The 12,500-nt window shown below is 50.0% G+C and overlaps 1 protein-coding gene across 8 annotated transcripts in view; it reads left to right on the top strand.

The window, feature by feature from the left end:
* Window positions 1-12,500, top strand: part of LOC147016673 (uncharacterized) — a 107,279-nt gene that overhangs the window by 20,707 nt on the left and 74,072 nt on the right. For 2 of the 8 annotated variants that reach the window (XM_085845578.1, XM_085845577.1), the window contains one exon: window positions 3,473-3,621. The exons of the other annotated variants lie outside the window; for them this stretch is intronic. The gene's annotated coding sequence lies outside the window, so the exon portion shown is untranslated. The remainder of the gene's footprint in view (window positions 1-3,472; window positions 3,622-12,500) is intronic. 8 annotated transcript variants of the gene reach the window in all.

The following is a 12,500-nucleotide window of genomic DNA, read 5'->3' as shown; positions in this document are numbered from 1 at the left end:
ACATCTTTTATATATCTACTATAGTATATAGACTATAGTATTTAGTATATAGTATATAGACTAAAGTATTTAGTATATGGTATATCGTATATCACGGGTTGAGAGACATAATGTTGTAACTGCATTTTTGGCGGGGCTGAATAAAATGGCTCTCGTGTCTTTCAACACCATATTTCGCGGGTTGAAAGACATAATGTTGTAACTGAAAATTATGTATTTCCTGCAAATCGCTAATCAAAGATAAATATGGTGTTGAAAGACACGAGAGCCATTTTATTCGGTTTCGCCAGAAATGCAGTTACAACATTATGTGTCTCAACCCGCAATATAGACTATAGTATATTTACTATAGTATATCGACTTTACTATAGTATATAGACTATAGTATTTAGTCTTTTATATAGACTATATCTTTTATATATCTACTATATCAGATATAAATATATTTATATCTTTTATATATCTACTATAGTATAGAGACTATAGGATTTAGTATCTACTATATAGTATATAGTATATAGACTGCAGTATATAGTATATTTACTATAGTATATAGACTTTACTATAGTATATAGAATATAGTATTTAGTCTTTTATATAGACTATATCTTTTATATATCTACTATATCAGATATAAATATATTTATATCTTTTATATATCTACTATAGTATTTAGTATATAGACTATAATATATAGACTATAGTATCCATTTACTATAGTATATAGACTATAGTATTGGGTATAGAAGGTGTGAGGATAATATTTGGTTGGTCCCGCATGCTCACTCGCCTTTGAGCAGTCTGAGTGGCGGTTGCGATGACCTGACCGACTTGGACTTATTCGACGACAATAGCACTTTTCGTAAATCGCTTACATTCTCAGTCTCTCTCTTTCTCTCTGAAAGGACTGTCTGGCAAACCGTCCCATCTACTTCCTTAACAATCTTATTGAAGACATTCAGTCACTCAATCTCTTGGGTCTCACGTCTCACCATCAGCCATGATCTTTCTTCGACAAACCACGTTTGTACGTGCTGTTTCCTTGCATGATTCCTGTTTAAAAGGATTATGCATGCGCAAACAATGCTGGAAAGGCAATGGTAACCCCCCCCCACCCCAGTATATCCCTTGTTAAGAAACTGCTTCAGCAGAAACAACCCCCCAAATTCCCATATTATATATACTCCCCATACACCCCTCCCCCCAAAAGTATCAAAATCAACCCCACAAATTTTTTTTTCACATTTTAGAGTTCTGCCCAATGGCAGGCCCAGTTGTGCCGAAGCAGGCCGTTGGCAAGGATTATGCTGGTTGGCTTGCCATGGCCTTCCCACCATATAACAAGACCCAATCACATCCCTCACCCATAACTGTCGGGAACACCAATCAGCTCTCATGTAATCAATTACCCCCAGGTGGCTTGGTTTTCTATAAATTAACCCCCATGCTCTTCCGGCCAAAGAAAGCTGCATAAAGCAACCATGAAGGGCTAAGCAACCCTTTGCCATTTCAAACCCTTCCCAGAGTTCCTCCACGGCTGTAAAGACGTTCACAAATAGCACACACATGACAATCCCAATGCTACACACCCCCTCAGCTGCCGGACCGGTTTCATCGCTTATTGGCGAATCATCAGCGACAGTGTAGATAGAAATGCGCACCGCCGAGGCTCCCAAAATGTGTCCCACGTGCAATGCCAATAGTAGTTGCAATTGCTGTATATAATATCAGGATAGCCTCGAGATATGCACACTCACCTTTTGAGCTGTCTCGCCTGCGTTCAAATCTCGACCCGGTTATGAATGTCACCCTGGTGTTTCCCATCCAGAGCTGTCACTTCCGGCACCCTGAACAAATGATTGGCATTTAAATGAAGCTCTTCCAAATGTTGAACTTTGAGGCCCCCTGGTCAGTAAAAAATAAATAAATAAAGTATTGTTGCTGTTGTTTTCAAGAACGCTCCAGTACAAAATGCAACACCACAAAATGTTTTGTTCCATTAAGACACTTTAGAGATGATATTGACATTATAGTTATATCGGTAATGATGTGCCTTTACCTCTCACGTAATAATGATAATAATTATCTATTTCACGTCATACATAACTGGACAATGATGTCACCACAAAGTCACCAACTTAAAAAATTTCCCCGAGGATTCAATGCAATGGGTGGGTGTGGCATTTCCTACACTGCGCATTTCCAAGACGTTTACATTTGGATTGAAATCTATTGCTAAATGAGTAACATGGAGACAAATGTAGTTTTGATGAATTTAAGTCTGAAGGCAGTCAGCATGGATTTAGTGAAGGCATTTATTTTTGTGTACATAGTTGAGGCTCATGGAAGAGCTGGTATGAATACACTGAACAGATTAGGATGCAACAGGACAAAAGGAACAGTTGAAAGAGGGGAGAAACACCAACAGAAGAGTTGAAGGCCAAGCTAGAGGCAGACTTGGACGAGCAATGGGTGTGGGGAAGACTGCAGGGCAGGAGAAGATGCATAAGGTGGACAAGATGGATACAGAAGGAAACTCTCAGGAGGGAAAACTGAAAATGTGTAAGGAGGAGGGATAGGGGTGGGGTTAACGAGAGTAAAAAAGATCATGGTTTTGGATTATGGACGATCTGAAATCGTGGTGAACAACTGTCTTGAAGATCTGGAGAAGAATGGGAGTGATGAGGATGTGTAAGTCGGTTCTACAGGTGTGAAAAAAATACGAAGAAAAGATGTAGGTGAGCAGAGATCCTGGATATAGGGAGCTTCATGATGGTGGTTCGTGTGAGTCCTGCAGAGTGGGTAGGGGGGGGGATGAAACATGGAAAGAGCAGAGGGTGCAAGACCAGAAAGGAGGCAGTAGAAGACAGAGACCACCGACCTGTCTGCAATGACGAAGTGAGAGTCCCATACACAGCTTCAGCGTGGGAGATTCCAATGATCTTGAAGACCTTGGTTTCCACTGCATAAAGCTGAGCAACATGTGAAGCAGTGGAGCCAGCCCAGAGGAGGAGAGTCATACTCCATTAAGATGCAGATGAAGACCTTGTAGGTGGTTAGGAGTTCAGGTGTGCCAAAGAGGGACTTTGTATGATGGAGGATGCCCAGTCGGTGGCGAGCTTTGGAGGCCAACTTTGAAATGTGGTTTGCCCAAGAAAAGTCATGGCTCATAGTGAAACCCAGGAGTTTGAACGACTGAACTTCCCCAAGAGCACTGTTATGGTTGGGGTGATGAGGTTTCGAGGGGAGAGAGAGAGAGAGAGAGAGAGAGAGAGAGAGAGAGAGAGAGAGAGAGAGAGAGAGAGAGAGAGAGAGAGAGAGAGAGAGAGAGAGAGAGAGAGAGAGAGAGAGAGATATTTATATATATATATATATATATATATATATATATATATATATATATATATATATATATATAATTTGAAGACACATCAAAGTTTTTGACCAGATTGTGATTTTTTTTTTTTTCAAGGTCTGAAGAGAGGGAAGAGGTTGCAACCTTCCTGTCTGAATGATGAGAGATGTCACGGCAGATTGTCGAGCCCTCAGCAGATCAAGTCAGAGTTGAGGATTGACAGAACCTTCTCAGCTGCAAAATACACAGAATCCAGGAGCATTTTGGTATGACAGGGAAGCATGGGTACGATAACAAGAGTGAGGGATTGGGGACACAAGATTTGGAAGCAAACACAGAAGTGAGGCATTCGGCCTTCTCATGAGCGGAGTCGGCTGTGTTGCAATTTGTAGAGAGGGAATGGATGGAAGGGGAGCATACTCTGGAGAAAACCTTAACAGGAGGGACAGTAGATATAGGAGACCAGTCCTGAAGAGAAATGGCTGCTTACAGTCCTTACCAATCTGCTTGAGTGAAATGCCAGACTCACTGACATCGACGTAGCTCTCTGAGAAAAGCCAGAGAGATGTTGGGCCAAATTTACGAAAGGCACTTTGTGAGCATCTTGCCAACACAGGCTTAATCTTTAAATGGTGACAAAAACATCGTTGTACGTGCACAGCTCATTGCCCGTCTAGATAGCAATTTACGACGGGAGATAAACAGCCGATTAGCCTGTGAAACGCCACACGTATCTCCAACATGCAATTGAAATGATGCACTTGCATAGAATCGCGGCGCTACGGACAATTGTTGGAGGGGATTCAGCGCATTGCTCCTCATTGTAGGTTGATCCAGGCCACCTTGCATTAGGTCCAGCAGTGAACGAAATGATTCCTCCGAAAGTCTGTAATGCAGGCCAAATTTGATACCATCAACCTTCTCCAGAGGATTGCATCTATCCTCGAAGATTTTCAATGCACGTCAGTGAAATGCCCTATTCCGATCCTCTTCTGCCTCCTCCTCAGCTTATTCAAGCACTCTTAACGCATCCACATTCACCGGCCATGTAAACGACCAATTATAAGCCGCGCAATTCTGATACATCCCTTTACTAAAGTTATTCTCTGCAGATTACTGTAATTAGAACTGTAACCAACTGTAGTTTTAACTCGAGTATGAATTCTCTGCAGACGACTTTAACTTCCAAAGTTCAGTTAAACTGCCAGGAATTATATTATGAGAGTACAACTGCAGTTCTAACAATATCATTGTTGCATAATGCTTGTTTCAAGGCCTTTAAACGCACTCTTAAACACGTCCTCGCCAGCGTGTAAAAGTTTCTTTGTTATTTAAACTCCTGTGATTCGGTTTTGATCTCTCATTAGATAATCACATTTCAGCGATTGGTGACTAACTTTGAACGGGTGATCGTCGCACGATAAGCGATTCTACACGGCGGTGTCTAACTCTTAAACACCTTTCATAAATTTGGCCCGGCATCGTGGATACTTAACAGATGCATGTATTGCTTTTCTATGAATTAAGCAGTTTGTTTGGGTTGATGAGGGTCGTGGAGTGCATGTCGAACATCTTGACTTTCAGAAGGCATTTCTTGGTGGACCACATCGAAGGTCGTTAGTTATGGTGAAGACTTTTTTAGTGGTTGGTAGAGAAGCTAAACGAAATGGAATCTGGTTAATGATAGGAAGTAGAGAATGCCTGTATTAATAGTTTTGACTGTTCTACTGCTTATAGTTATTTATTAATGAATTATTTGTATAATGTCACAGCTAAATATAGCAAATTTTGATCACTTTTAAAATTTCTGTGCTATTAATTTACAGGTTTATCAAAGGGTGTCTTCATCTATTTAAGAAACAATATATGACGTCCATGAACATGATGTAATGTTTGCCAACCCCCTCCTTGACTCTCCACTCAACCCCCCCCCTTCCTCCTCTCTCCTCTCTCATGAACTCCCACCCATCCACTCTTCCACTCCCCTCCACCACTACCTCTTGCCTTCACCCCTCCACCACCACCTCTTGCCTACACCCCTTCACTAAATAAGAACAGAGTTCAATTTGTTCGACCACTTTATTAGCGTGGAACGACAATAATCAAACAAGTATTGAACAGGTTGAAACACCCACAACATCCCTGGCTCCGGGTCAGGCTGCGCATGCGCACTGGCACAGGGAACCGTCGATATGTAGAATTACCGTAAAGTACAATGTTCTCTATCTCCCTCCGAGTCTTTATTATGTTAATAGATAAAGGCTGAGAAAATATTAAGTTTAATGAATGAACAAAAGTTTATATCGCCCATCGTGTGACTATTCCATGGAGTAGTCCTTGTGCCAGGCAGGCACGCTGGTCGCTCTGGTGGATCGGCGTTGACCTATCGCTGGTGCTGGTGGTGTCACATCGGGCCCCAGTGGGGATGGGGCTCGGGTTTCAGGGGCCGATGGTGGCGTCTGAAGGATCGCGCGCCTCGGTGTGCCTCGTCCTGGTGCTGCTGGCGTGTCTAAACGGGTGTCGCCTCTTGCGCCGGGTGTGCATACTGACGCCAGTGCCGGCGTGGGCCCCGTTGGCGTCGCAGATGTCACGGGTTCGCTGTCGAGGTCAGGCAGTTGCGGTGTTACAACGGGTGCAGGTACAGTGATTCGGGTTGCTAGATCATCATAGATAGACCGGGGTGGCAGCTGGTCATTGCGAACTGGGCTAAACTTGCGCAGGAATTTCCTGTTCCGAAGTGTGACTCTGCCCGAGCCATCGATCTTGATCACGTATTGGTCGTGTTGGCGTACCTCCACGATACTGCCTGTCTTGTCCCATTTTTTGGGTGGAATCCTGTCTGATTCTGTACGCGGACTTGGTCCCCTACAGCAAGTGGCAGAAGGCGTTTGGTGTGTTCTGCCCAGGTGTCGGCTGTGCGGATATGACGTTTGCGGAGGGCCTCCTCCCTCGCTTTCAGGGTCTCATGCCAAGTGTCGTGCGGTCTGTACTTCCCGGGGATAATTGGGATGAAATCGCGTATCGGGCGGCCGAAGACACACATTGCCGGGGAGATCTTCGTGTCAGGGTCAGGCGTGTTACGCATATTGTAGTATCGCTCTCTGCACAGCGTCAGTGTCAAGTCTCCCTGCGGGCTGGTGTTGTCCGTGATAAGTCGTTTCATTGTCTTAACTCCAATCTCCGCGCGACAGTTGCTGTGAGGGAAGGCCACCGATGACAAGCGGTGGTGCACGCCCATCTGTGCAGGAATGACCTGGTCTCGGTGGAGGTGAACTCCGGTCCCCATCCGACGCGAGCTCTTCTGGTGTCCCGTACGTCACGAAGGCGCGACGTAAGTGGTTTATGAGTCCGCGGCGCCACCCGTCGACTTTGAGATGATCGGCCAGTTCGAGTATCTGTCCACTGTCACAAGGTAGTGTGCACCCCTGTGTACAAAGAAGTCCGAGCACACTGCCTGAAAGGGGTAAACGACCGGAATAGGTGGAGTTGGTGGCGCTCCAGGCTGTGATGGTGCCATCCGGTGGCAGTGTTCGCAGTTTTTCCGAGTGGCGCTGATGTCGGCCGACATGCCTGGCCAGAATACAGAGGATTCTGCGCGGGCGGTCATCATTGATACGCCCTGGTGGGCAGCGTGTAGGGCGCTCAGCACATCGCCGCGGAGTGAGGGTGGTATGACTACTCGGTCCTTGTATAGGATCACTCCATCTGTCGATGTAATGTTCTCGCGGTACTGGTGATAGTCGCGAATTGTCTCTGGCATCTCGATTTTTGAGTCGGGGATGCCGTTCATTGTCATTACCTCCAATATGTGCATATCGCCATCGCTGCTAGTGGCTTCCCTGACGCGATCCCATGTTACTGATCGCAATGATTCAAGGCCCGCGGCACACCATGCCAGGTTGTCCTCGACGTCGTCGTCATACTCCGGCTCAGTTTGGCGTAGGAGGGACAGGACGTCGGTGTGCGTGCTTGGTTGGAGGTGGGTCGCTATGGTGGCATTGTCATCTGGAAGGTTCATGAGTGGAGGTCGCGTGGTGCCAACTGGCCTGCGCGACATGGCATCTGCCGCCTTGTTCTTCATGCCCGGGATATGTATGATGCGGAAGCGATAACGCAGGGTCTTCTCCTTGAGGTTCCTGAGGCGGGGGTTGGGTATGTCGTCAAGTGCTCTGTCCGAAAGGAGTTTCAGCAGTGGTTTGTGGTCTACCGCAACGATCAGGTTCTCGCAGCCCAGTACGAAGTAGCGCGCTTTGTCCAAGGCGTCCGCGACTGCGAGAGCCTCGCCCTCTATGGGCGCGCGTATCTGGATTCTGCCGCGTGTGTAAATCTGCTGCCGACCAGGGTTATTTTCCATCCATCAGTGCAGCAGAATGGTCTAACTGGCACGCATCGGCAGTGCTTTTGAAGCAACCAGAATCCGATTCCCTCCTTCGACCAGTCCGTGGCGATGCATGTTGGCTTAGTTTTGTCAAATATGCGGACACCGTGTTCGATTTCTGTACGATCACGTCTTTCGACTCGCGGAATATGTCCTCTAACTCCATGGACCACTGGAAGCGTTCTCCACTTTTCAGGAGCTTCCGGAATGGCTGCATTCGTTCGGCCATACTAAAGGCGTATGCCACCTGGTTGACAAGCCCGAACCACGATCTGACGTCGGTGATGTTACGCGGTTGTGGGAAATCGTGGATTGCTTCCACGTAGCGGCTGCTGCACGGTCGCACGTCGGTCATGGTGATGGTGAAGCCCGCGAAGTCCACCGTGGGTGCGCTGAAGACAAACTTCTCCGGGTTGAGGATGATTCCATTCGGCCGCATATATCCAGCCATTGGACCGCCTGGAAGTAGCTCCCTCAATCGTGTCTGACCATAGGAGCGTGTCATCTACGCACTTGGTCTTGTTACCACGTCCGCGACGATCTCATCGTATCGCCGTGAGTAACCGTCCCCCGATGCCATATACCCTGTGGGGCAGATAGGTACCGGTAGCGCCCCATGGAGTGATGAAGGTCGTCTTGTGGCGGTCGCCCCCGTGTAGGCGGATCGCTATGGTAACCGCTCCATGCGTCGAATACTGTCTTGCGCTTCCCGTTAGGTACGCGTCTCGCCTGGTGGAACGGGGATTGGGTGGTGGGTCTCAAGGAACGCATGCTTGTTCAAGGCCTGAAAGTCGACGGTGCGTCGCGGCTTGCCATTCTTTTCGCGCAAATTACCATGCGGTGACACCATGTCACCGGCGTGCCGACGGGTACTTCATCCAACACGCCGAGCCAAACGTCCTGGTCGAGGCCTGCTTTTACCTCATCTTGCCAATGTATGGCCACGGAGATGGGTGTGTGATGGGCAACCGGTGTCGCGTTCTCACTGAGCATAAGACGTAGTGGCGGGCCGGTCATTCTCGGTAGTGGCTGGTGGGGCACGTGTTGAATGTGCTCTGAGCATACATCCTGAGTAAATGTGACTGTAGTGCCTCTCTGTTGGCCTCGGTCGCTGGCATGGGGAGTGCGGTCGGTTTGGTCGGCGGCCCGCGCGTCGCGGGCAGTCGCACACCCGAGGTCGTCAGATTCACCTCTCCGAGTGTCGGGAATCTGTCCGAGATCATTCCCAGGTCCATGCAGGCCGCGCGGGAGAGGAATATGCGGTCTGAAGAGTCCGTCACATACGCGATTTGGCGCGTCTCCACTCTCCGAGCGTCGTCACTGTTACCGGCGAATCTGACTACCACGGCTCCGAGGATACGAATTCCTCTGTTGTTTGCGGCCTTCATGGTCATGGATACAGGTATGAGGTCCTCGGTACTCAGGCCCATTTGTTGGACGACTTTAATGCCGATCAGGCAGCTCTGGCACCCCGTGTCTGCCATAGCGGGTAGGGTTACCGCGCGGGTGTGTTTCAGGAGGTTAAAACCCAGCGCTTTGTAATCCTCGCGCTTGTTGGTGAGAGTGAGGTTGACGTATGGCTGCGGGTCGGATATGCGTTTCATCCACTTATCGCACATATCATCGTACAGGTGGTGAGCGAGGGGAAGCGTGCGCATTTCGTCCTCTGTGCTGGCCATGGTGACCGTGCATAGCTCGACGAAGGCTGCCGTCTGCTCGCCGTACATCCCGTCGGTCTCCTTAGATGGGGGTCTTGCCGGTCTGCCGCCCAGGCACGCCTTGTCGAGGTGATTCTGGCGGTCACACTTCCGGCACTTTTACCGTATCCGGGGCACTCGGGCGCGGCTGGCGCGCCATTGAGGCGTTTTGCCGTGGCCCACCTCGCCGCAGTAGATGCATACTCCTTCGGGCTTGGCCTTCCGTTTTTCCGGCCTGGCTCCTACTCTGGCGTGGACGTCCTGTCGCTTTCCCCGCCGATACGAACTACTGATCGCGTCCGTGCTCTGAGTGTCAAGCAGGCGCGATGCCGAGCGTTTTCCAGACTCTTTGGCCTCGATATACTCTATCATGTCCTTTAATGGCATGTCCTGGTTCTTCTCACCGAGTAGGTCAAGTTGTATTGCTTGGTCCGCGATGCCACGGGCAACCACGTTGCGCAATATCTCTTCCGTGAAGTCGTTGACCTGATCGCACCCCGCCTTGGTGCACTTCATTTCATACTTGCACGTGTCCGCCTGCCCCTTGATGCGGGCGTGGAACGACCGGACGGGCTCCTCGTGTCCCTGCCGCATGTTAGACAGGGCCACTCGAGCTACCATCGTGTTCTCCGTCCGGACGGCGAGCGCCTTCATGGCGGCGAGGACGTCTTCTTCATCGCTGCCCACGAGGCTCCTACCCGCCGCGCGAGTGAGGTCCTTTCTCAGCTCCTCCTCACAGCACTCCAGTAGCTGCGCGACTATGTCGGGTCCGACAAGCTTAGTACCTGTTTTGTATCGGCCCCAGCGGGTTATGAAGTACGACCAGGCCTCGCCCGTTCCGGCCAGTGCTATGGAGGGACGCTTGAGTTTCTCCATCTTGGCATTCAAGCTCGCCGCCCTGGGGGCGGCGACGCACAGTGGCGTGTATACTCAACATGGCGGCCACCACTGCCGCCTCTGCGTGTGTAGCCATATAGTCACAACCCTCGATCGGGCACTCTGCTTCCACCGGCGCCATAGGAACAGTTATTCTGGAGTAAACGTTCTATGTTCGGTGATGCACACGTGTGTACAGTGTCCTGGGGGCGAAGATTGGGTACAGAACCCGAGAAATCCAAACTCACTGTCGACGTTCTCGTGGTCCGTTTTCACCCAGTCGCGTCCTCCTCAGCACCGACGATCTTTACTCGACTGCATCAAGTTGTTTGATTATAAATAAGAACAGAGTTCAATTTGTTCGACCACTTTATTAGCGTGGAACGACAATAATCAAACAAGTATTGAACAGGTTGAAACACCCACAACATCCCTGGCTCCGGGTCAGGCTGCGCATGCGCACTGGCACAGGGAACCGTCGATATGTAGAATTACCGTAAAGTACAATGTTCTCTATTCACCACCACCTCTTGTCTCCACCCCTTCACCCCTCCACCACCACCTCTTTCCTCCACCCCTCCACCACCCCCACCTCTTGCCTCCACCCCTCCACCACCACTACCACCACCACCTCTTGCCTCCACCCCTCCACCACCACCACCACCACCACCTCGTGTGTCCACCACCACCACCACCACCACCACCTCGTGTGTCCACCACCACCCCCACCACCACCATCACACCTCACCACCACCACACACCACCACACCTCACCACCCCCACCCCTCACCACCACCACACCTCACCACCACCACACCTCACCACCACCACCCCTCACCCCCCCCCCCCCCCACCACCACCACCCCTCCACCACCACCCTCCACCACCACCCCTCCACCACCACCCCTCCACCACCACCACCACCCCTCCACCCCTCCACCACCACCCCTCCACCCCTCCACCACCACCCCTCCACCCCTCCACCACCACCCCTCCACCACCACCCCTCCACCCCTCCACCACCACCCTCCACCCCTCCACCACCACCCCTCCACCACCACCACCCCTCCACCACCACCCCTCCCCACACCACCAACCCCACCACCACCACCCCTCCACCACCACCCTCCACCACCACCACCACTCCACCACTCCACCACCACCCCCACTCCACCACCACTCCACCACTCCACCACCACCCCACCACCACCCACCACCACCACCACCACCCACCACCACCCACCACCACCACCCTCCACCACCCCTCCAACCACCACACCTCCACCACCACCACCACCACCACCCCTCCACCACCCCTCCACCACCACCCCTCCACCACCCCTCCACCACCACCCCTCCACCACCCCTCCACCACCACCACCCCTCCACCACCCCTCCACCACCACCACCCCTCCACCACCACCACCACCACCACCCCTCCACCACTACCACCACCACCACCCCTCCACCACTACCACCACCACCACCCCTCCACCACCACCACCACCCCTCCACCACCACCCTCCACCACCACCACCTCTTGCCTCCACCCCTCCCATGTCATGATGTGTATAATTCCCAAACACTGATTCCCAGAGCCAGAGCAAAATGCCGACTGTGGTGTTCGAGGCGCAGCAGAACTCTGAATCGGATTTTTTAGCCGCGTCGCGTTGCGAACAATGGCTCCAAGAGAGCTCCGCGTTGTTGTTGTTGTTGTTGTTGTTGTTGTTGTTGTTGTTGTTGTTGTTGTTGTTGTTGTTGTTGTTGTTGTTGTTCTTCTTCTTCCATAATCTGAAGGACGCGGCTCTTGGACACATTTGTCCCTGTTTTTTTTTTTTTGTTTTACCAAATAGTCGACAATATGACAATTTGATGATAATTAAAGTTATAGCTTCAGCAATAAGTAATCGGGACAGTAATTTGTTTTCTAATCGGGATGCATGTCGCATTTTGATACATCTCTCCTCCATTTTGCAAACATCCTTTGCGGTTCGACGGGGCGGTGTATAAGCACCCGCTCTTCAATTTCCACCGTTTTATTCTGGAACGAAATTGCATTTAACACATTTTATACGCACGTGTGAAAATGACGTGTGAAATTATATGTGTAAAATGACAATTGTATTTGGAAAAAAATAATAATAAATCAACGGATTGTTCAATGATCCATTGACAAAAAGCGGGATTTACAACA

Source organism: Eptatretus burgeri, chromosome 11 (genome assembly GCF_056783735.1).
Source record: "Eptatretus burgeri isolate ZD-2024b chromosome 11, Ebu_testis_v1, whole genome shotgun sequence".
Taxonomy (NCBI): Eukaryota; Metazoa; Chordata; class Myxini; order Myxiniformes; family Myxinidae; genus Eptatretus; species Eptatretus burgeri.
The sequence above is the reverse complement of the archived record's forward strand: the minus strand, read 5'-3'. Positions and strand labels throughout refer to the sequence as shown.